Below are 26371 nucleotides of genomic sequence, written 5' to 3' on the forward strand. Positions count from 1 at the left end.
GAAAACTGGAGGGAGAAATATCAATAATTTAAGATATGCAGATGATACCATACTACCAGCAGAAACAAGTAGTGATTTAAATGCTGATGAAAGTTAAAGAGGAAAATACAAAAGCAGGACTACAGCTGAACATCAAAAAGACTAAAGTAATGACAACAGAAGATTTATGTACTTTTAAGGTTGACAATGAGGACATTGAACTTGTCAAGGATTATCAATATCTTGGCACAGTCCTTAACCAAAATGGAGACAATAGTCAAGAAATCAGAAAAAGGCTAGGACTGGGGAGGACAGCTATGAGAGAACTAGAAAAGTTCCTCAAATGCAAAGATGTATCACTGAACACTAAAGTCAGGCTCATTCAGACCATGGTATTCCCGATCTCTGTGTATGGATGTGAAAGTTGGACAGTGAAAAAAGCGGATAGGAGAAAATAAACTCATTTGAAATGTGGTGCTGGAGGAGAGCTTTGCGCATACTGTGGACCACGAAAAAGACAAATAATTGCGTGTTAGAACAAATTAAACCAGAACTATCACTAGAAGCGAAAATGATGAAACTGAGGTTATCATATTTTGGACACATAATGAGAAGACATGATTCACTCGAAAAGACAATAAAGCTGGGAAAAACAGCAGGGAGTAGAAAAAGAGGAAGGCCAAACAAGAGATGGATTGATTCCATAAAGGAAGCCACAGACCTGAACGTACAAGATCTGAACAGGGTGGTTCATGACAGATGCTCTTGGAGGTCACTGATTCATAGGGTCGCCATAAATCGTAATCGACTTGAAGGCACATAACAACAACGAACAACTAATACTTCCTACTGCAGGCAAACAAACTTGCTTCTTTATTGCAGGCTTGGTAGACAGCGCAACTGAAACTGAAACTGAAAAGCAGAGCAAAAGAAAGTAGAGTCCAACTCTAGCCATAATACAAATTTCTAATATTTAACTCTGCAAAGGTCTTCAGGTTCACTTAAGTAGTTATAAGGTGATTGTGATATTAAAAAAAAACCCACCCTCAGTCAGGGAAAGTCTTGAGTGAACAGACATTTGGGTGCTCTTCTAGATGGGGCTTTTGTTGTGCACCTGCCTTGCCTTATTCACTCAATTTTTTAATAATGTTTTTTAATAATGTTTTAACCCTTTTTAAAGTTGTTTTTTAAAATGTTTTAATGCTGTTTTGTTTTAATGTATTTTAAGATCTGTTTTTATGATGTTTTAGGGTGTTTTTAGCATTTTGTTTGCCGCCCTGGGCTCCTGCTGGGAGGAAGGGCGGGATACAAATTAAATAATAAATAAATAATAAAATAATTTTTTTCAGAGGGTCCTATTCTTAAATTGAGCCTGTTCTCTAAACAAGCTATCATTCTTTAAATTGACATTGTCACTGGCTGTCATGCTACAAATTAAAAAGAAGACAATTTCCCAACAAAATATGGGGGAGGGCAAAGCACAGTCTAGGGGGGCAGTGCCCCCATTTCCCCCCCCCCCAGCCACAAGCCTGTACCTGCCCCTCTCCTTCTCTGATCAGAGAAAGCTACAAATCTTATGCTCCAGCAGGAAATGATACTTCTGAGCATGCTCAGAAAAATCAGTTCAAATTCTAGAGTCTGTTAGGAAGGGGTAGTGGCCAGCCTCCTTGTAGATGGTAAGCCCTGCAGCTGCTAGTTACCATCACCACTCTTCACAGATATAAGAGGTTTGCTTGCAATAAGGGAGGAGACTGGCAGAGAGGGCTAGCATTAGAGGCAGAAAGTGAGTTATATTAAGCCAGAGCCAAATTTGAATGTATCTGGGTCAACCTTGAAATGAGTCAAAAGTTTTTGAGTTGTGGGAGCACTTTTGTGAGCCTCCCCTTTTTGGATTATTTGTTGCATTCCTAATCCTAAAGAAGGATTCTCCATATATTAAGGATCAATTCAGACAACCTGCAAAACCATGGTTTGCAGTAGATTATGCTGAGTACCCAAACCATGGTCACAGCCTTGAAACAAACAATAGATAAAGCATGGTTTATAGCTTCTTGACTGCTTCTATTTTTTATCCTCTCCATACTCAGCTTCATAAACTGATAGATTCGATCCTGTACATGGTGAGGGTAGAATACAGGCTATAGCTACGCTCCGTCCTTTCAGACCAAGCCATAATTAGCCAGTAAAGCTTCTAGCTATGTGAAGTTAAACATTATTACTTGCTAATGTCTGTTGTTCAATCTGTCGGGCATGTGAGCAGGTCCCAAGAGAAAAGGGGGCAAACCGTAATTAACACACATACAGTACCTTGAATTCAGATGACCACTGACCAAGAGATAGCTTCCTACCAGGCAAAACCAAGTTGGCAAAAATAATTTGCCACAAGGTCTCTAATGACTGAAAATGCTTTGCTAAGCTTCAGTAATAATCCTCACCATTTTCTCACTGAACAAATAATATTATTTAATTGTATTTTGGGTTGGGGGTCACTGCAGGATATCTAAAAATACTTTTTGGGACTGCATGTCATGAGGAAAATTTGAATCATGTGGTTAAATTAAGATACATAGTGCTGCTCTCAGCTACTTTATTAGCATTGGGCACAGTAAACTCGATTCTTTCCCCTTCTAAAAGCAAGGTGTGAAATTTATTAGGGTTCATCAGAAGGCAACTGTAAAGGCTTTAGAAGCCTGATGGAATGGGGGAAGGGCAGACAAACCTTCCCCTCCCCTTAAAATTTCCAGATATTCTCTGACAGGAAAAAGAAATTTTGGTAAAAAGTTGCTCCTGCAGGTTGGCCACATAAACAAAACAAAAATACTCAGAGGTTCCAAAACTATCACAGCTGCCATCAAGTGAACTTTTGTATTTAATTCCTAACAAGCAAGTTCGGGATAGGTTTTTGCTTCCAGAAATTTCTCTGTACCATTGAGTGGCATTTTCAAACAAGTTGACTTAAACTGACTTTATGTACACACAAATTGCTTTTGCATCTGACTTGCCTATACTGCCAATATCAGTGGAGGTACAATATCAGTGGTTTCTTGCTTGCTATGCTGTCTCAGGCCACATTTGTACAACAAATACATTGGTTTAAATAAGCATTCCCTCTCCCCAGGGAATCCTAGGAACAAGTTCTGTAAGAGGGACTAGGAATCTAACAAATTCACAGCACCACTACCAAAGTATAATTCCCAAGATCTTTGGCTATGGTAGATGAAGTATTATAAAGTTGCTGTGTAGTGTAGATATGCCCACCTGTCAGGAGGGTCTAATCTCCTTGCTACACTTTGTTATGCAGGATGAATATGTCCCACCAATGACACTGCCGCATCATGCATTTAAAGCACATTTAAAGCATGTGGCTTCCCCCGAAGAATCCTGCAAACTGTAGCTTGTTAAGCATGCTAGGAATTGTAGCTCTGTGAGGGGTAAACTACAATTACCAGGATCCTTTGGGGGAAGCCATGACTAACAGTGGTATAAATGTGCTTTAAATGTATGGTGTGGATGTGACCACAGCTACCTGGTTCAGATGCAATGCTAAACTGTGGTTTAGTATTATGTGCATGAGTCTCAGGTTCAGTCAACTCCCCCTCCCTTCTCCTCCCTCCGCATCACCATTAGGAGATCAGATGCTTTCACATCCTTTTTCAATGAACCACAGTTTAGCAGCTACAGCTACATACGAATACTAAACTGTGGACCGCTACATACAAATACTAAACTGTGGTTAATCTCAATTGTGGTTTATTGAAACAAGCTAACTTCATAAACTGTGGTTTCAAGTTGGTTTGTTTCAGTAAACCCCAGTTACTGTACGACTAACAACCATTTGTCCAGGTTTAGAGACAATGCTAAACTGCAGGTATTTAAAAATGGGAGCAAATGGTTTAGCATTGTAATGCTAAACCATACATAGTTCATCATTATGTCCAGCTGAGGCTACTGCAATGTGGGCACTGTGTGTTGTTACCTATACTTTTTTGACTTTCTCCATCTCTCTAATTAAAAAAGGTGAAATAGGTGGGGGTTCCTTGTTTATGGTATGTACCCAGTTGCACAATCCTCGTATGTACCCAGTTGCACAATGTAATTTAACAGAAGAGCCTTGCTGGTCTCTGTGTTAGAAACAAAATGCATTGCAAAGGCTTGTTTAGAATTGCTTGTTTACAAACACTTGTACATTTTTTCCAGGAGTATTAAAGGAAAGGGTGAAAATCTCAGCACACAACAAAATGAAACTACATATACACACGCACCTTTAGGAATAGGGATAGTCTTCTTGGCCCAGGATTACAGACACAGTTGCACTTCTAATATGAGAGCCCCGGGAGAAGCAGACAATCAAGTATAAAAGCATCATAAGAAATCTGAGTCCAGACCAGATAGTGAGGCAATTGGCACTATAGATTTTATTATAGAAAGCTGGAAACTACTCCTGAAAATGAAGACAAATAATACAAACATACTATTGAAAATACCACCATAAAAATTCAGTATGTATTACTATGCAGCAATTTTTATTACTTTACACACACACACACACACACACACACTTATGCATAATAAGCAGCAGTGTCAAATTATTCAGAATATCAACCCAGCAATAAACTCCACAACTCAAGCCCTATGAGATACTAGAGTCTCATCATGTAAGTTATTAACTACTCATCTAAGGTGAGAAACAAAAAATTAATACGTATTGAACAGCAGCATTATGAAAAAGGGGAATCAGCAGCTGTATAACTAAAGCACAAAACAGGGTGAAAAGTACATATATTTTTCTCTGTACAAAACTAGTTCTTAATTCCACCCCCCCCAAGCACAAAATGACAGACCATCCCAGCTGCTTCCCTTTCCTATCCGAGGCTCTCACCCTGGGATATCTCCACTTCTCTGCCTCTTACACAGAATCCTTTCACCATGTGTCTGCCATTTTCAGGGAGGTAGCATCCCTGCCCCCTACTGGCCCCCAGAATGGAAGACACCAAAGGGATCTTTCCCATTGGTGTCTCCCCCTCAGGTTGAGCCCCACCTGTGTCAGCCTGTCACTGGGCAGCCCACTACTTGCATCAAGGAGCCACTTCAAAGTCATGTGGGCAGTAGTCCACACTGACACATATGCAGTGGGGCACGTGCCTGCTGTACACCTGCCATCACATATCAAATCTAATATAAAGTTGGGGTGGTACATTTATACACCAATATATGTGTGTGCCTGCTTTCTGAAATCCCTCCACTTCAGTAAAGGTGTGGCAACATCAAAGGAACTAAACTGGAATTAACACACATGGATGCAGAGTTATATCCCCAAAGTTGTATACTACATTGTTTAGATCATGGTGCTCATCCTTAAACCACCACAGTGGGGAGGACAGGCCAGGTTCCATCTGGAACAGCCACAACAGGCATCTTTGGTGGTGATGACAACTTGCTGAATGGCTGAATGTATAAAAGGAAGAGCGAGAGTGGAATAGGGGGGAGAAGAGAAAGAGTGGATTGCTTGGTGGGGTTTGAGAGAGTTGTTTGCCAGGAAAGCGTGAAGAAGGAGGGAGGTGGAGTTCAGATTAGTATTGAGTAAAACCATATGCTTATGTGCCTTAAGAAGAAATCTTGTTGGTAAATGCGAATGAATGGTAAATCCCTTCCTCTCCCATGCCCAGGAAAGGCTATCTCTAAATAGGGTCACATTTAGCTTCCACACCTCACTTGGCTGTTTAGATGTCTGTATGCTTGGCCAAAACAAAGCTTGAAAGATACACAGGCCTTCTTCATTTGTTATCACTATTAATGTTCTGCATTCTAGCCATGAGCATTAACAGAAGCATAGTTTCCAAATCACGTGAAGTATTAGTTTCCCTTTATTCAGCACTGGTTAGGCCTCATCTTGAATACTGCGTCCAGTTCTGGTCTCTGCACTTCAAGAAGGATGCAGACAAACTGGAACAGGTTCAGAGGAGGGCAACAAGGATCAAGGGACTGGAAACAATGCCCTATGAGGAGAGACTGAAAGAACTGAGCATGTTTAGCCTGGAGAAGAGAAGACTGAGGGGAGATATGATAGCACTCATCAAGTACATGAAAGGTTGTCACATAGAGGAGGGCCGGGATCTCTTCTCAATCATCCCAGAGTGCAGGACATGGAATAATGGGCTCAAGTTGCAGGAAGCCAGATTTTGACTGGACATCAGGAAAAACTTCCTAACTGTTAGAGCAATGGAACCAGTTACCTAGAGTGGTAGTGGGCTCTCCGACATTGGAGGCATTCAAGAGGCAGCTGGACAGCCATTTGTTGGGAATGCTTTGATTTGGATTCATGCATTGAGCAGGGGGTTGGACTTGATGGCCTTATAGGCCCCTTCCAACTCTACTATTCTATGATTCTATGATCCCCACTAGGCTCCCCTCACCTTACAATGGTCTTCTGGTGACTGGCCTGGCCTGAGGGCACTTAAATCCTTTTTGCCAGAAGCAACTAGGCTAGATTCAATGTTCCTTACCCAGGCTGTCTAAGCAGGTGAGAAGGAATGATCCCATCACTTCAGCTGGACCTGGAAACACCCTCATTTAGCTAAGATTTCTATCTTAACTTCCAATCAGATAATTTTTTTGTTTGACTGGTATGCTCCAAGCAACTGTGGTTGATGCTTAATGTATCGTGCTTAATGACATCACTAGGACCCACCCCCTATGACATCACTAGGGCCCACCCCTGAAATCTCAGGGTTTGGGATGCTTCTGACCTGGCAACCCTAGTACGCAGCCTTAAATTCTAAGTGATGTGACATCCCAAGGTTAATTTAAAAGAGTACCCTGGCCTGCTCCCTTCAGTCGGAAACAGAAACAGCAATGCAGTTTACAGTTCTTTGGGTTTGTTTTAAACTGTCCGGCTGACAAACTCACACTGAAAACCTCTGTTTTTGTATCATGAGAAAAATCAACACATTTCAACAACTATGTTACTATAGTAACATGAAATAATAATAATAATAATAATAATAATAATAATAATAATAATAATAATAATAATTTATAAGTCGCCTATCTGGCCAATGGCCACTCTAGGCGACGTACAACTCAATTAAAATACATCATAATAAATACAGTACAACAATAAAACAGTAAAACAGTGACAGTTCAGAGTAGCAGGCAATTAGTAAAAAAGATTAACCCTCCCCGGAAGTCCCGAAGGCCTGTCTGAAAAGCCAGGTCTTCAAGGCCTGGCGGAATACATTCAGGGAAGGGGCATGCCGAAGATCATATGGGAGGGAGTTCCAGAGAGTGGGGGCCGCCACAGAGAAGGCCCTCTCTCTAGTCCCTACCAGCCTAGCTGTTTTAGTTGGTGGGACTGAGAGAAGGCCCTGTGTGGCTGATCCTGTCGGGCAGCATAATTGGTGGCGTTGGAGGCGCTCCATCAGATAAACTGGGCCGAGACCGTGTAGGGATTTAAAGGTTAATACCAACACCTTGAATTGGGCCCGGAAAACAACTGGGAGCCAGTGCAGATCGAACAGCACTGGGGTGATGTGCTCCCGGCGGCGACAGTTTGTAAGTAGTTGAGCCGCCGCATTTTGTATAAGTTGTAGTTTCCGGACCGTTTTCAAGGGTAGCCCCACGTAGAGCGCATTACAGTAGTCCAAAATGCACTTTTTGCATAGGGAGTCACACCACACCAAGAAAGAAAAAGCAATGACTCTAACATGTCAACCTACTGTTAATATCTATCTTTTTCCTGTTTCTCTACATGCCCTTTTCACCTTTGCAACACTCCCAGCTGTTTTGCAGAAACCATCTACAACACCATGACTTCTTTTGAAAGATGTGATAGCATATGTGCCCTTTCATCTTCAAAGGTGGCAACACACATCATGTCTCGCACCAAGAAAGCAAAACGAGCAGTTTATTTTTTAGCAAATGTGCCCTTTCACCTTCATCATATAGATATGTATAAATGTGAAAACACACACTATATCTTGCACCAGCATCTTATTTTTGGCAAGTGAGACAAGCCCACTCTTCTCTGCTGCCTCCTCTTACAAGGGCTCCTTTGAGAGGAAGGCTGGAAATATAAAATAAAATGTTCCTGCAAAATGTTAAGTGCTTATAAGGTTGCAAGTGTCCCATGGTGATTGAATGATGCCTGTAGGATGTAATGCACAGTAGTTGTACATCCGTCAAATCCCTGCATTAAACTCCCCTCTCTGTGTATGGCAGACAGGTCCAGCGCCAGAGGGTGGCCAGGTTGGACCCTGACTGAGGGCCCTTGCAGCCCAGAGGGGCCCCTCCTTTGGGTGGGAGCATGGTGCTCCCATTCCATGATCCATGACGGTGTCAGGTCCTGCAACCCAACACTGCTGCGGATTGTGGAGAGAAAGCTCCCAGGCACCCTCCCCTTTACAGACAGTGCAGGCTTTCTTTTCCCCTCCCATGTGCCCCACCTACCTCTCCCATTATTGTGAATGCCATGTGCACGGTGCAAATATGATCACAGGCAGGCATGCTACATCTACATATCATTCACACGATGCGAGAAGTAGGTGGGAAGCATAGGTGGGGCTTGTTAGCCCCATGCCACCTGTATTGGGAGGGGGTGTTGGGCTAAGGAGCCATGAGCCTAGGGCAGGCTGGTGCTCAAGGGCCCTGATAGTAACCACTGTCAACATAACACGGACACAGCATAAAGGGGACTGTCACTATAACAGTTGTCATAGTATAGGTTTTCCTGTTCCTGTGGTACCACAGTCATTGTAACCCATTCTAAGCAACGATTTGATGGCAGAAATCCATCCACCTATCATAATCAAGGCCTTTGCAGTTGTCCAAATGTCAATATCACAACATGGCAAAAATCCAGTTATGAAGCTCTGTGAGATTATTGCTACTTATTGATGTTGGTGGTGATCCAGCTAAAGTTAAGAAGTTTAAATTCCATTGATTTCAATGGAATTTTCTTAACTCTTTCCTTGAGAGTAGCAGCGCAATCCTAGACATGTCTACACAAAATGTATTTATCTCATTTTATTTAAAGAATTAAAAACCTCCCCGTGCAACTTAAATCAAAACTGTAATACACGATATATCAATGAACCATAATATAAAACTTAAACATTAAGGGTGCAGTCCTAAACACACTTATTAGAGCAGGTGTGGTGTGGTGTGGGGAACCTTTGGCCCTGCAGATATTGCTGAACTACAACCAGTGGCCATAGTTGCTGGGACCAATGGGAAGTGTAGTGACTAAGTAAGGAAGCAAGTTCCATGGAGTTCAATGGGACTTATTTCCAAATGTGTAAAGGACTGAAGCCTTAACAAAGCAATCCAAGCTATAGGAAGCCTGAGTAATTTATGCCAGTGTAGCTTACCCCTGTTCCAGACTTTGTTAAGGTGTGGAGCAACAGCTGGTTGAGCTAGCCCGACCCTGGCAGGGGTAAAACAAGACTTTAAAATAGAATTTGACGTTGTTGTTGTTATGGGCCTTCAAGTCGATTATGACTTATGGCGACCCTATGAATCAGTGACCTCCAAGAGCATCTGTCGTGAACCACCCTGTTCAGATCTTGTAAGTTCAGGTCTGTGGCTTCCTTTATGGAATCAATCCTTCTCTTGTTTGGTCTTCCTCTTTTTCTACTCCCTTCTGTTTTTCCCAGCATTATTGTATTTTCGAGTGAATCATGTCTTCTCATGATGTGTCCAAAGTATGATAACCTCAGTTTCATCAATTTAGCTTCCAGTGCTAGTTCTGGTTTAATTTGTTCTAACACCCAATTATTTGTCTTTTTCGCAGTCCATGGTATGTGCAAAGCTCTCCTCCAACACCACAATTCAAATGAGTTGATTTTTCTCCTATCCACTTTTTTCACTGTCCAACTTTCACATCCATACATAGAGATCAGGAATACCATGGTCTGAATGATCCTGACCTTAGTGTTCAGTGATACATCTTTGCATTTGAAGACCTTTTCTAGTTCTCTCATAGCTGTCCTCCCCAGTCCTAGCCTTCTTCTGCTTTCTTGACTATTGTCTCCATTTTGGTTAATGACTGTGCCAAGGTACTGATAATCCTTGACAAGTTCAATGTCCTCGTTATTAACCTTAAAGTTACATAAATCTTCTGTTGTCATTACTTTACTCTTCTTGACGTTCAGGTGTAGTCCTGCTTTTGTATTTTCCACTTTAACTTTTATCAGCATTCATTTCAAATCATTACTGATTTCTGCTAAGAGTATGGTATCGTCTACATATCTTACATTGTTGATATTTCTCCCTCCAGTTTTCATACCTCTTTCATCTTGGTCCAGTCCTGCTTTCTATATGATATGTTCTGCATATAGATTAAATAAGCAGGGTGATAAAATACACCCTTTCCAATTGGGAACCAATCGGTTTCTCCCTGTTCTGTCCTTACAGTAGCCTCTTGTGCGGAGTATAGGTTGCGCATCAGAACAATCAGATGCTGTGGCACCCCCATTTATTTTAAGGCATTTAAGGCATTTCTTTTAACTTACACAGCCCTTTTTGCCAATGTAACTTCCACTGGGTTAACCAAGTTCAACAGAGTTTGGAATAGAGGTAAGTCTCCCCCCACCCTGTCCCATCCTTGCTACTCCCCTAGAATGCCCCCTTCTCTGGACTTACCCCTGCCTTGGCTCAGCTGGCTTCAGCTCAGCAGGTTCAGCTGGCTCAGACAGAATGGAGGACTTAACACTACCATACCTCTGGCTGAGCTGAGCTGAGCTGAGGCTCAACCAGCTCAGCCAGAGAGCCACCGATTCCAAAGCCTGCCCATCCCAGCCTGGGTTTGGATCACTCTCTATGTGCTTGATTTTGCCTGGTTCAAGTACATACAGCTCCAAAAGAGGACATAGTCAGGTTCTTGGCCAAAGAAGATTACTGTCTAATATAATTCTCTATAGCCTGAAAGTCTGCCCTGTGGGGCCATGAACTGGTCAGCGGTACATACACCCCATATCATATTTGTTTTGTTTATACGTGGGTTTATTAGGCATGCACAGTTATGTACACCATCTTGCCGAAACTGTGTTCTTAGAGTCAAGAACCAGGCAGATATATCAATGAACCAACACAGTTCATTGAAACCAATATTCTGACAGTCTAGTCCCTCCAACATGGCTGGCTATAAGAAAGTCCCACAATGAGCGAAATACATAATCAGAGTGATTTAGGAAGGACAGGAAGTGGGTTTCTTAAAGATGCGCTCACATATATCACAACTTGAAGTGCTGATGTGGCTCACCTAAGTTTTTTTAAAAAACAAAGAGGCTTTTCAGCTGCCATTTACAGCAGACTTCCCCAACCTGGTACCCTCCAGATGTTTTAGACTATAACGTCCATCAACCCCAGCCAATGAGACCGATGGAGGTTACAGTCCAAAACATCTGAAGGGCACTAGGCTGGCGTAAGGTATTAGAAGTTAACTTGCTTTTTTAACAACACAAAATCCTGGTGAAGTTGAAGCTTTACCTCAGCACTCATGACATCTGGATGTGTCGCTGGTGAGGGACAGAAAAGCCCCCCAAAACTTTATCTTTCAGCAGAGCTATACAGTCTTTTCCAGGGCAGAGCAAACCAAATTCCCATCCTTATCAGATCCGCCTTGAGCAGCCCATTAGGAAATGTCCTATTTCCCTATGGGCCAAATTCTACATTTTCTATTCTATTTCCATATAATGAACGAATTCATGAGGGCTTAAAACAATGTATTGGGACCTATGTTACCAGTCTCTCCACTGGGAAATTTGAGCATTTTCTCCTAACCCTTGGTTTGCATTTTTTTAAAAAGCTGTTGCTGACTCATTGGCAGACCCTCCCTCGTATCTCGTGACACTGTCTTTTCAAGCACCTTTATTGCATCTTTAATCTTTTAACTTGTCAGTTCTCATCCAGCTTAGGCAATTTTAACTGCACAGCCTCAGAGAGACTGTAAATTCTTTGGACAGGGACCATATCCTGTATATTATGTGGTTACTCAGTGCCTAGTGTAACGGCCAAAGTTCATGGCTAGAATGCAGAACATTAATAGTGATAACAAATGAAGAAGGCCTGTGTATCTTCCAAGCTTTGTTTTGGCCAAGCATACAGACATCTAAACAGCCAAGTGAGGTGTGGAAGCTAAATGTGACCCTATTTAGAGATAGCCTTTCCTGGGCATGGGAGAGGAAGGGATTTACCAGGGCCAGCAAGTTGTCATCACCACCAAAGACGCCTGTTGTGGCTGTTCCAGATGGAACCTGTCCTGTCCTCCCCACTGTGGTGGTTTAAGGATGAGCTCCATGAGCCAGTTCAGGGCCACTGAGAGGGCTCTGAGGGATTCTGGATTACTTTTTATTTGTGCTTTCTTTCTTTCTTGTCCTCTCCACATTTGTTATTTTGTGCTCTAGCTGAGGACAGGTCAGGGGAAGGGGAGAGAATACAATTGAAGCATTTAAAATAAAATTTAAAAAAGTAGAGGAGTGCAAACTAAGGGCCAGAGGAAGTGGCATGTGTATGGGAGGGGGAATATATCCAACTAAGCTGTACTCACCTAAGTTAGTCATGTCCATTAATTTAAACAGGACTACTCTGAGTAGGACTAAGGTTGATATTTCATGGGCAGCATACTCATATCAGGGTATAGCAGATTTTCTTCTCCACCCATTGTCAATGGGACACCCTTCCAGAGTCCATAGGACTGTGTCTTTAGTCTGCAATTCTATACATACTTACCTGTAGGACTTCCTCCCGAGTAGACATATTACTTATTTATTTATTTTATATCCCTTCCTTCCACAAGGAGCCTAGGATGGCAAACAGAAACACTAAAAGCATTCTAAAACATCTTAAAAATAAAAGACTTTGTTGTTGTTATGTGCCTTCAAGTCGACTATGACTTACGGCAACCCTGTGAATCAGCGACCTCCAAGAGCATCTGTCATGAACCACCCTGTTCAGATCTTGTAAGCTCAGGTAAAACAAAAATCTTAAAAAATATATTGAAACAAAACAGCTTAAAACAGCTTTTAAAAACAGCTTTAAAAACATCCTAAAAAGCCATTCCAACACAGACGCAGAGTGGGATAAGGTCTCTACTTAAAAGCTTGCTGCAAGAGGAAGGTCTTCAGTTGGTGCCTAAAAGATAACAGAGATGGTGCCTGTCTAATCTTTAAGGGGAGGGAATTCCAAAGGGTAGGTGCCACATCACTAAAGGTCTGTTTCCTGTGTTGTGTGGAATGGACCTCCTGATAAGATGGTATCTGCAGGAGTCCCTCACCGGCAGAATGCTGTGATTGACTGGGTATATAAGTAAGTAAGGCATTCTTTCAGGTATCCTGGTCCCAAGTTGTATCAGCCTTGCTACACCAAAACCAGAACCTTCAACTTGGCCTGGTAGCTAATGGGCAGGCAGTGCAATTCTTTCAGCAGCAAGGTAATATGTTGGCAATACCCTGCCCCAGTGAGTAGACACACCACCGCATTTTGCAACAGCTGCAGCTTCCGGACCAATCTCAAGGGCAGCCCCACATAGAGCTCATTAGGGTAATCGAGCCTGGAGGTTACCAGTGCATGGACAACAGTGATCAGGATATCCCAGTCCAGAAAAGGCTGCAGCTGTCTAACCATCCAAAGCTGGTAAAAGACTCTCCTAGCCACTGAGGTCACCTGGGCCTCTAGTGACAAAGAAGGATCCAGGAGCACCCCGACTACAAACCTGCTCTTTCAGAGAGAGCACAGCCCCTCTGTAACCTCTGTAGTATGTTGTAGCAATGTTGTTTTAGTCTTTACAGATATTTATTTTACAAACCTGACCTCCCTGCCCTGCACAAAGTTTGGGAGGGCAGTAGTTCATAAACAAAGTCAGTCCACACAACTAACTTTGAATATTAATGAATTTCTGTACACATCTTCAGGTCTGCCTTTTCAGAGTGGCTTATAAAATGAAACATAAAAACAATGATTAAAAAGCATAAAACTGTGAGTGACATCCAGCTAAATAATTGTGCAAACATTATGACTCCTGCTTGCACAACAGGACTTCCCCCCTCTCCTCTCCCCATGCTCGTCCCTCATAATCTCCAAATCTGCTCCAGTGGGTTGAAGGAAAACCCAGAACAGATTTAGGCAGGGCTGGTTCTAAGGGGCGGCCAGGTGGGGCACTGGCCGAAGGCTCCTGGAGCTACAGGGCCCCTCCGCTCACCTTCTGTGATCCGTGGCAGCATCTTGGTTAATGGCAATGCTAAAAGACAGGCAACAGGTGGGGGGGGCGTGCACACACACACACCAGGGCCCGGGGAAAGCTGATGCCCAAGGGCCCCAGCATGCCTGGGGCCAGCCCTGGATTTAGGGGTGCATGGGGAAGGAGAGGGGGAGAATCTTCCATTGCACAAAGAGAAACCTTTGTGCTCATGGAACATTCACCTTAGCTCCGAGTTGAATGCAACCCAGTATCCAAAGAGGTTTGTTGAATGCTTGCCTTTTAACAGTGTGTTGCCAGCAGCCAGTCAGCACCTCAGACATATTAAAGCACTAAATAATATCCTCGTTGGGTGCTATCCCCTCATTGCATGAGAGGGAAAGTAGGCTGGGCCCACTTGACCCACCCCTCCCCAAACAGACCCACAACCCATATGTTAGAATGGAAAGTCAGAAGAGAGTACCCTGTTCATAGAGACACCCTTGTGATCATGCAGAGCTCTAAATTATGGGAAGAGCCTAGATGCATAGAGTAGGTTCCCATTTTGAAAGTCCCCACCAATGCATGGATGGCATCATGGATAGTCATGATGGTGAAGGTGGGCACACTTCTGGGGTTCCCCTCATGATAATATTCAGGTAGGGCTAATATCATTAAAGGCCTGCCCTGCTCAAATAAAAAGACCATCAGCTGGTGCCCAAAAGCTATCAGGCTAAGAGATAGGCTTTGGAACTCTATGCCTATTGACACAGGGCAGGCACTTTTGCTGTATTCTTTTCAGCACCTGCTTAAAACATTTCTGTCTAGGCAAGCCTATCGAGACACATCGATGCTGATGTGATTTAATCTCTTTTCAGTCTACTTTTGTTTCTAATCATTTTTTAAAATGTTTTTAGTTACTTGTTTTTAACTGATTCTTTGATGATTTCAGTGCTTTCTGAAAACCACTTAAATGTTGTTGACAATCAAGTGGTATATACATTTTATTAAATAAATAAATAAAATAAATGCCAGACAAGCATTTATCTAATTTCATTTCATTTTGCAAGATTTATACACCGCTTAATTGACAAAAACCATGGTTTACAGAACACAATATAAAATATTCACTGAAAATACTGAATAAAAACAAATGGATGTAAAAGGTATCCAAATATAAATAAAATCAGAAGTTTTAAAACAAATATACGTAATAACATTGCATGTTAAAATGTCATGTCTGAGGAGGCTGGCCTTAACAAGAAAGTTTTGAGAAGGGGCCAAAAATAACACAGCAAAGGTGCCTGCTTAATATTAATGGGCAAGGGCGTTCCAGAAAGTAGGTGTTGCCACACCAGAGGAATGATTCCTTGCAAAAGCAGAAAACACAGTATCTGGCACTTGTGACAGCTCCTGAAGCATCAAGCATCCCTTCAGGCAAGGTCCCATAATGGGATACCAAACTACTTCATCTCAGTAGGCAGCAAAACACTAAGAAGAGTCTCTGAGGAAAATCTCAGCAACCGGGCAGGTTTGGGTGGAAGGTGCCCTGGTCACCAGATATACAGGGCTTTAAAGCAGCCACCTTGTATGTAAGCACTCACCTCGTAGCCATAGGCAACAAAGAATGGCATGCAGGTGAAGGAATGGGCTGGTGAAGGACAGACAGAACTTTCAAACTCTTCTCCCTCAGGCCTCAGCAGGCTACTGAGAAAAACAAACTTTGCAGGCTAATCATGTATTTACAAGGCTGCTTTAAAAGTCCAAAACAGCACCTTGAACTGAGCCTGGAAAACTGAGCCAGTGCTGCTGTTTTAAGACGGGTGAAATGTGTTCCAGACACCCAGTCCCGGTTAGTAACTTAGCAGCTGTGTTGTGTGTTAACTATAATTTCCAAATTGCCTTCAACTTGTGACCTACTGTCTTGAAAGCACATCTCTAGCTATATGCTGAGGTTTGCCAGGTGTTGGCAAACTCTTTCCTCTGTTTAGCAGATAGCAGAAATAGGTTTGTTGAGGCCACAGTAGATTACTAAGCATAGCTGGTAAGGATGGAAGGATCTGTCAATTTCAGTTCTCACTTTCTCATTTTTCCAGTCTTAAATTCAGTTCTTCACATTTCTGCAGCAATTTATGATTTTATTTTTTAATCCTCATGAAAATACTTCAGCATTTTTGTGGGAATTTCTCCTAATAAACACATTTTTATCTGCAGTTTTGTCTAATGTACACATTTTGCAAGCAATGTCTCCTAATGCATTTTTGTACGTTATTTTCACTACATTTTATTTCACTAAATATTGATGTCGCTATATGTGTTTTACACACATTTACCCCTAATATATGTATTTTTGTTAACATTGGTTGGAGAACTGCATCACAACATTTGTATAAGCGCAAATGTTTAAGGATGGCTGTGTTTTGGTTCTGAGAAGTTGCAGATGTGATAAATTTGGCTTTAAAATGCAAACTGAATTGAATTTCTCCCCCAATCCCTAATCGCTGGCTACCGCATTAGGCTTGTTACATTGCAAGTTGTGCAGGGCCTGTAGCAAAACAGATGCTTTGCTGAGTTCAAGATCCCAAGCTTCATTAGCAGATCCTCTCCTGTGACAACTTGCTGCCCATGAGGATCTACAGCACCAGACATCATCATCATCAATTTACTTGTATACCACCTTCTCATGATCAGCTATGCTCCAAACTGCTTACAGTCACAATACTCAACACTGTCAGGTTTTACATAATGACAGCAGTTTAGAACTCTGACGCCAGTGATGCTATCTGCTGAGAAGGAATCATGGATGTGCTTATTAACAGTGCAATCCTAACCATGCATACTCAGGGTAAGCAGGGTTGTGACTGCAGCTTTACAGAGCAATCCTAACTACCCCTATTCCAAACTATGTTCAAGAAGAATTTGGAGGAATTTGACTGACATCACCCTTTCTGCCTGCTAAGTTCTGCCTGGTTGCTAGGTCATGTGACCCAGCTAAAAGGACTTTGGAAAATGTGTAAGTTCCTCTTTGCCCTGTCCTGCCCCTGCCATATCCCCAGAACACCCCTTTTGGGGGACTTATGCCAGTTTAAGTTCCACCAGCTGAGCCAGAGTGAAGGAATTACATCAGTATATCTCCAGCTCAGCTGAAGTGAGGAACTTACACCGGCATAGCCCCAGCTCAGCTTGGAAAGTCCAAGACCTGCCAAATCCAAACTCTTTCATCCCAGTGGAACTTGCCTATGGATTGTGCTATTGGCCTCCTACTCAATGCAGATGAGCATCCCCTACAGATGGCTGTTGCATGAAGGACAAGGGATAGACATCCCCAAAAAGATCTCCATCATGCCCCTTCTATGATGAGCTTCCACCAGGCCTTGAAGACCGGGCTCTTCAGGCAGGCTTTTGGGGTGGGCTAGATTTTATTATCATTGTTTTCAGATTTTTAATGTCTAATGTATTTGTATGTCTATTTTGTATGTCGTCCAGAGTGGCTGGATAACCAGCCAGATGGGCAACTGATAAATTCAATAAATAAATAAATAAATAAAATTTCATATAACTGGTCCCATTGTATAACTGCTCTTACCGTTGTTTCTCCTAATATTCAACCTAAATCAACACTCCTCTAGCTTAAACCTATTAGATCTTGTCCAGCTTTCTGCAGCAGCACAGAACATGACTTTGCCCTCTTCTGTGTAACAGCTCTTCTGGTATTTGAAAGGTGCTATCATGTCCCCTCTCTTCTCCAGGTGCCCAGTTCCTTCAAAAGGAACAAAAGAGGTCCTTCAACTTTTCTTCATTGGACTTTTCTCCATACTCCTGGCCAGTATTTTGCACGAAATTTTAAAAAGGACATTGACAAACTAGAACATGTCCGAAAGAAGACAACAAAGGTGGTCAGGGTACAGAAGTGATAGAGTTTTGAAGCAGAAGAATAGACTGCATGACTGCAGGTAGCAGGTAAAGGGTCATATTTTTATTGCTCCCTGTGTAAAATAATTAAAAAATCCTTTCTTCCAGAAGAAAACTAGAACAGCAAGGCTAGAATCTTTATCCCTAATGTGCTGTCACTTTGAACATACAAGCATAAGAACGTTCAAAGAGCCTGCTGAATCAGGCCAGTGGCCCATCTAGTCCAGCATCCTGTTTTCAAAGCGGCCACTAGATGCCTTTGGGAAGCCCACAAAAAAGACCTGAGTGCAAAAGCACTTACTCTACTGCAGTTTCCAGCAGCTGGTACTCAGAAGCATACTGCCTCCCACAGTGGAGGCAGAACATAGCCGTCATGGCTAGTAGCCATTGATAGCCTTATCCTCCATGAATTTGTCTAAACTTTTTTAGAGCCATCCAAACTGGTGGCCATCACTGCCTCTTGGGGGATCAAATTCCGTGGTTTAACTATGAACTGAGTGAAGTACTTTGCTGTGTCTGTCCTGAATTTTCCAACATTCAGCTTCATTGGATGTCCACAAATTCTAGTATTATGAGAGACAGAGAAAATCTTTCCTCTATCCACTTTCTCCACACCATGTATAATTTTATACACTTCTATTATGTCTCTGAGAGCCAGTGTGGTGTAATGGTTAAGGTGTTGGACTGCGACCTAGGAGACCAGGGTTCTAATCCCAACACAACTAAAAAGCCCCAAATGTTGTAGCCTTTTCTCATAGGGGAGTTGCTCCATTTCCTTGATCTCGTTGCTCACATTCAAAAATGTGATAACCTGCCTGCAGCCTGAAGTGGCACAGTCCACAGTTCTACCACCTCAGGATTCTACCACTTCATTCAGCTGCATGTATAGACCAGAACTGAATAATTAAAGAGAAGCTACAGATCTGCAGAGACACACTTCAGAAAAGTTGTGTAGATTCATTGCATGGCCCATAGAAGCCATTAGAGCAAGTTTGTCTAATGAGGAGCTGCTGGATAAATATTCAGCATTATTCTCAGGAGATACCAATATATGAAGCTTTTATTTCAAAACCTGCTCCCAGTCCATGCTCAGTTCATCGCCAGCTCTACATCTTTCCAAGCTAAACGGTATTTCAGTTGGCTCTCTATATAGCTGGAGATGCCAAAAAGGGAAAGCTATTGTAAAAATCTGTTCCCATGTCAAAATGATGTGCCAGTAGCATGAAATGATCATCTTGCTACCTTTCACTTTGAAGCATTTGGATCAGAACATTAGTGGGAGCAGTGGAGAAGGGCAATGCATGCCATATTAACCTTAGGACGTATTTTCTTTGTTACCACCATTCCATCTGTGTGACCCTGGTAAGTGGATTCAGCTTGCACATTGCGTTAATGCCATGTTACTTCCAAAAGTACAACAGTGGTTTTGGAGTTCCTTCTGCTTCATTCTAAGTCAGATGATTCAGAGCAGCTCAGAAGTAGATTCCATTCTTCTATTCAGCAGAGGGCTAGAGGACAATAAAAGGAAAGGAGTGAAAAGAAAGCCCAAATTCACCAGTGCAATCTTTCAGTCTGCATGTAGGCATTACACAATGACTTCTCTGCAGGTCAAGGTATCCCCCTGTGTAAAAACGGAAATGTTTGTCAATTAAGAATCCCAAGAAGGAGAGAAAGAGAAGGAGCAGTGGAAAGCAAGCCTTGTGGTGTGCCTTCTAAGTGTTTCCCTCCCGCTCCAAAGATCAACGTAATTATTAACAATACAATATTCCTCTCCCTTTCACACATACATACAAAAATGTTATGACTGAAATAGGGATGTAACAAGGCAGCAATTTCCATTCTGACCTGTATTCACAGGCTTGGCACCAGCAGGCAGCCAAGTTGAGCACTGGCTGAGGGCCCCTGAGGCCAAGAGGGGGGCCCGTGGATGGGTCTGGGAGAGTGCAGCTCCCACTCTGTGGTCTGCACCAGCATCAGATCACGGGGTGCGATTGCTAATCACACCCTGTGGCCTGATGCTGGCCCAGATCATGGTGCAAGAGCTCCACCCTCCCTGGCAACCCTTCCCCCATGAAGCTGGCGCGGGCTTAAATAGGCCTGGTTGTGTGACCTCCCACATCACAGTGCCTGCCATCAGCCAAGATCAACACTCCCCTGCGCTTCTTGGGCGACAGCAGGCATGTGCACACACTGTGCATGCTAGTGCACTGACACAGTGATGTAGGAAGACATGCGACCACGCCTATTTAAGCCTGGCCAGCTGCATGGGGGAGTGCTAAGTACCTGCTGCAGTCTGATGCCAGCCCTGCCTATTCGTCACACTCAATGCTGTTTCCCTTCTGCTGCAATTTGGTTTCTGCCAAATACTGCGTTATCTTGCTGTCAGCTATTTAATGTTAAGTTACGTAATTACATTCATTTCAGTGTAAAGGAAACATCAAAACAATGGAAAGGTCATTAATTACATATCATTTGCAGGCTTAGAAACAACAACGTGAACAAGTAGTAATCATATTTGCTTGACTGATTTCCATTCCTGACCACAGATGAACATGTGAACTGCTGTAACTTCTGCTTCCTTTTCCATTTTTGTCAAAAATTATTTATTTTTATTTTATTTATATCCCGCCCTTCCTCCAAGGAGCCCAGGGCACTGACCAAGGACCCCTGCATCTGAGTGGCATCAACACTCCAGCATCCTTAACCTTCAGCTCCCACTGGTAGACAGTAACACACCTTTAACAGGCAATTGTTAGACATACAGAAGAACTTGCAGAATTCAGTGTAGACCAATGTTTAATGCTGCACTCAGAATAACATAATAGTAAACAATATCTCCTGTAGCTGTGGATATAGGCCATATTGATCATTGTTTTGATACTGTATCTTGTCAAATCATCAGAAAATTACCTCCAAAACATGAAATTCAGCAAGTAGTTCATGCTATGTTTGCATCACAACCTACAGCAAACTTCTTAATCTGACAAAAAGTATCTGAGTAAATGTTAATAAGGCCCAGTAAAATTGATATGTCAAGAACTTCACTCTCTTTTTGAACATTTATTTTCCATGAATGCTGGTTTCCCATTTACTAGAAGATAAAAATGAGTGTTTTTGAATGCCATACAGTTTGAATGCATATGATTCCATTTCACAACCCAAACATTATCAAGACCATGAGCTAATTTGAGATGTGTGCACATGCATGAATAATTACAGTAAATATATAGAATGGCATCCTTTCTTGAAAGAGAAAGCGGAAGACAGTTTGGGGAAAGTGCAGTTCCAAATGCTTCTGCAGGAATGGATGCTTCTCAGAATAGCTGAATGAGCTAGGAATCAAGTCCCAAGGAGGCAACTTGCAAGCATTTTTCAGACAATTCCTCAGGATGTATGATCATGTGGCAAGGGAGTCATTATAATACCTTCAATCCTACCCTCAACTATGCATTCACCAAAGACTGCAATAGGGTAAATGCAGTAGACTCTATAAACATATTCAGCTGATCCTGAGTGACCACTGCCACCCTACTTCTATGCATTTATTCACCCTAAATTAGCATCTGAAAAAGGGCTCCATACAAAGAGCAGCAGTTGTAACAGAAGACATGAACTATTTGAAATTTAGGCAGATGTAATTCTTATCTCTGCATGACCAGCAGTACCTGCCAAAATTCCCTTTTGTATTAGTGGCATCCACACTATGGAACTTCATTCCTTTATTTCTTTTCATTCTCTGTCATTATCCTCTTTGGTGAAAGCTTTTAAGTGCTTTTACTGCTGCTGTTAATTATGGGTTGCTTTTTTTTAAGTATGTTTATTGCTCTCTCTTTTTTAATTTGGATTTTTAGTTTAGTTTCAAGAAAATAAAACCAAAACATATCAACCCTGATCATTGCCATAAAGATAATTTGAGTGAAATCCTGCAGTTTCTATACTAGCTAATCAATTTCATAACAGTGTCAAAATATCCATTGGTGCTAATTATCTGGGTCTGGATCAGTTTCAGAATTAGATAAATAAAGTCCGCACACACACACACACACATCTCTACTAAAATGTTTCTTCTCATAAATGTTGTTTTGCTATTTTGAGGATTTTTATTCTGATTATTTTATTTTGCATTTAATGTTGCATTTATGTTAATACTAAATAAAAACAATTAGAGACAACTCATAAATTTGTATGCAGAATAATATAAATAGCAAATGCAATATAAATTTTTGTTTTCCAACAGTTTCCAACATAACAGCATCATGAACTAAAATGCCAGAGGGAGGAAAAGAAATAATATAGGGTTGTATTCAACTAAGTCCTACTCAGAACAGACCGATTGAAATTAATGAAGTTAGTCATGTATGTTAACTTACTCCAAGTAGGACTAGCATTGAATATCAGTCACAGAGGCCAAACCAAATGCCTATCTAAACAAACAAAAAGTCTTCAGATGGTAGTAGAAGACCATCAAGAAAGGTGCAAGATGAATCTCTCAAGCTAGGGAGTTTCACATTTATCAGACAGAAGGCCCTTTTCTTCATTCCCACCAAAAGTGCTTCCAATGGTGGTGAGACACAAAGGAGAATCTCTCTTACTGACTATGAACAGACAGGCTCATATGGAAGAGAGGGTATCCTGGCCCAAGCCATTTATGTGTTCTTCCTTGAATTAGTGAAGAAAGGTAGAAACTGTGGAAAGCAGTCAACAAATATTTTATTTAGTTTTAACACAAAAGACCTTCATCATCACAAAAGACCTTCCAGCTTCCGCTCTTTCCCTGTCTACTTTGGCCACACCCTTTCACTCCTTATTCCTTCTGACCCAGCTCTTAAAGGAGGCTTGCTCTCACATCTCCCTCTTTCTGATAAAGATTGTTTGTGTTAAAACTAATTTTTTTAAAAAGTTGACCACTTAAGAACAGTTTCCAGCTTTCTTCACTAATTCAAGGAAGAACATGTGGTTCTAAGAGTGGAGTTATGATCCATAATGTGAAGCCTGAAAGAGTGAGAAGGACAAAACTTAGAGCAGCCTTTCCCAACCAGTGTGCCTCCAGATGTTGTTGGACCACAACTCCCATCTTTCCTGACCATTGGCAATGCTGGCTGAGGCTGATGGGAGTTGTGGTCCAACAACAGCTGGAGGCACACTGGTTGAAAAAGGCTGATTTAGAGGCTGCATTCAGACATGGGGTTTAATGTGTTAGTTAAACTGATTATAATGGTATTGCTTCTGTCTCGATTTCTAACATTCCTTTCATGCTGCAGTACCTGTTGTGTAAAGGAACTGTGGCTTTTTGACCAGTACAGTGCTATGTCACACTACATGTCATTCACACTGTGAAGATTAGGGTTGCCAGGTCCATGGCCTGAGACTGATCCTGTATCTTTAAGAGAAGAGAAGGTCAGCCAAGTGCAGGTGTTCTTGCAATTCTGTAATGGGAAGAACCACAAGGTGGAATTCTTCCTCCCCCCTCCACAACTTTTAAAGATGCAGAAGACCTCTTGGAGGCTGGGCCTAGCAACCCATTATGCATATGTGCACTGCAGTTCCCTATATGCCGAAATACCAGCACGATTTTCATCAGGTAAATTGACATGAGCCTGATGGATGGGAACACACTGCATGCTGGGATAGTACATCACAGCCTATCACATGAGTGGCTACAGCTAATGCAAAACTCGGATTTTCTGGATTTCAAACCTTGCAGACAGATTATTTCTTCAATCATTTATCATGGAAATGAGCACCAAACTTCCACTGTGTGTGTGTATGTTATGTGCTTTCAAGTCGATTATGACTTATGGCGACCTATGAATCAGTGACCTCCAATAGCATTTGTTATAAACCACCCTGTTCAGATCTTGTATGTTCAGGTCTGTGGCTTCCTTTATGGAATCAATCCAAGGTGTGCCAAGGTATTGATAATCCTTGACAAGTTCAATGTCCTCGTTATTAACTTTAAAGTTACATAAATCTTCTGTAGTCATTATTTTAGTCTTCCTCATGTTCAGCTGTAGTCTTGCTTTTGTGCTTTCCTCTTTAACTTTCATCAGCATTCGTTTCAAATCATTACTGGTTTATGCTAATAGTATGGTATCATCTGCATATCTTAAATTATTGATATTTCTTCCTTTTCACACCTTCATCTTGGTCCAATCCCGCTTTCCGTATGATATGTTCTGTGTACAGATTAAACAAACAGAGTGATAAAATACACCTCTGTCTCATACCCTTTCTGATGGGGAACCAATCCGTTTCTCCATATTCTGTCCTTACAGTAGCCTCTTATCTAGAATATAGGTTGTGAATCAGAACAATCAGATGTTGTGGCACCCCCATTTCTTTTAAAGCATTCCATAGTTTTTCATGAGATACACAATCAAAGGCTTTGCTATAATCTATAAAGCACAGGGTGATTTTCTTCTGAAATTCCTTGGTCTGTTCCATTATCCAACGTATGTTTGCAATATGATCTCTGGTACCTCTTCCCTTTCTAAATCCAGCTTGGACATCTGGCATTTCTCATTCCATATATGGTAATAGCCTTTGTTGTAGAATCTTGAGCATTGCTTTACTTGCATGGGATATTAAGACAATAGTTTGATAATTACTGCATGCCCTGGGATCCCCTTTCTTTGGAATTGGAATGTAAATTGAACCCTTCCCATCTGTGGGCCGTTGTTTTATTTTCCATATTTGTTGACATTTTTTGTCAAAATTTGGACAGATTCCATCTCAGTAACTTGTAGCAACTCTATTGGTATGCCATCTATTCCTGGTGACTTGTTTCTTGCAAGTATTTTAAGAGCAGCTTCCATCTCACATTCTAAAATTTCTAGTTCTTCATCATATGGTTCCTCTGTGAATGAATCTGTCATCTTTGCATCTCTTTTATAGAGTTCTTCAGTGTATTGCTTCCATCTTCCTTTTATTTCATCTCTGTCCGTCAGTGTGTTCCTCTGTTGATTATTCAACATCCCTACTCTTGGTTTAAATTTCCCTTTAATTTCTCTTATCTTTTGGGAAAGGAATCTTTTTCTACCTTTTTTATCTATCTTCTATTTCTATACAATAACTATAGTAATAGTTTTGTCCCTATGTACAAGTTGCTGTATTGTTGCATTTAGGGTTCTGACCATGTTTCTATCTCCTTTTGCTTTCCTTCTCTCTTTAACCATTTCAACCACTATATTCCACTATATTTCTGAAACTGGCTTTTGTGTCGTATGAAAGATAAAATAAAATGAGGAAACCATGAGGTAAAGAATCGTTGGGGGAACAGAATAAAGGGCATTGTGAATGTAGCCCAAGTACCAGATATGTAGATCTCTCCAGCCATGCTGCAGACAACTGGAGTAGATTTAAGTAGCACTTTGACCTGCTCATAGAAGTCAGTGGAGCTGTGGAGAGGACAGATAAAAAGAAGGTAGCCCTTTTATAGAATCTTGGAGGGCTCCAAGCTGTTGATTTGTTTAGTACCTTTTCACTAACTGCAGAAGTCTGAATATGATATTGTGGTCAACAAATTCAATGAACGACACAATTTCAGGCATTGAAAGCAACTAGCAGTTAGATCTGTGTCTGGAAATAACCAGCAACCAGTAAATTTAATTTAATTTAATTTATTGGATTTCTTAGTCACCCATCTGGCTGGCCATCCAGCCACTCTGGGCGATGTACAAAATAACACAAAATGACACACCAATACAATAACATTAAAATCTAAAAGCGATAATGGTAAAATCTAGCCCATCCCAAAGGCCTGCCTGAAGAGCCAGGTCTTCATAGCCCGGCAGAAACTCATTGTAGAGGGAGCCTGGCAGAGATCATTTGGAAGGGAGTTCCATAGGGTGGGGGCCACAATTGAAAAAGCCCTCTCTCTGGTCCTCACCAGTGTAGCTGTTTTGACTGGTGGGATAGAGAGAAGGTCTTTTGAGGCCGATCTTGTTAGGTGGCATAGCTGATGATGCTGGAGGCGCTCCTTCAGATAGACTGGGCCAAAACCGTGTAGGGATTTAAAGGTCAAAACCAACACCTTGAATTGGGCCCAGCAAGCAACTGGTAGCCAGTGCAACTCTTTGAGCACTGGAGTTACATGATCTCACCAGCGGCTGCCTTTAATCAGGTGCGCTGCCACGTTCTGAACCAGTTGCAGCTTCCAGACCATTTTCAAGGGTAACCCCACGTAGAGTGCATTACAGTAGTCAAGGCGAGAGGAGACCAGGGCATGTACCACCGATGGGAGCAGATGATTGGGAAGGTAGGGGCGTAGCCTCCGTATCAGATGGAGTTGATATAGTGCTGCCCGGCTCA

At 41.9% G+C, this 26371-nt stretch overlaps 1 long non-coding RNA gene across 1 annotated transcript; it reads right to left on the reverse strand.

Moving 5' to 3' along the window:
* Nucleotides 1–804: 804 nt before the first annotated feature.
* On the reverse strand, nucleotides 805–15842 carry LOC133378400 (uncharacterized). Its single transcript, XR_009761000.1, has 3 exons — nucleotides 15754–15842; nucleotides 4242–4420; nucleotides 805–891 (listed from the first exon to the last, which is right to left on the reverse strand). It is a non-coding gene; the product is annotated as an uncharacterized LOC133378400 (long non-coding RNA).
* Between the last annotated feature and the right edge of the window lie 10529 nt (nucleotides 15843–26371).

This window comes from Rhineura floridana, chromosome 2 (assembly GCF_030035675.1).
Source record: "Rhineura floridana isolate rRhiFlo1 chromosome 2, rRhiFlo1.hap2, whole genome shotgun sequence".
In the NCBI taxonomy this organism is placed as follows: domain Eukaryota; kingdom Metazoa; phylum Chordata; class Lepidosauria; order Squamata; family Rhineuridae; genus Rhineura; species Rhineura floridana.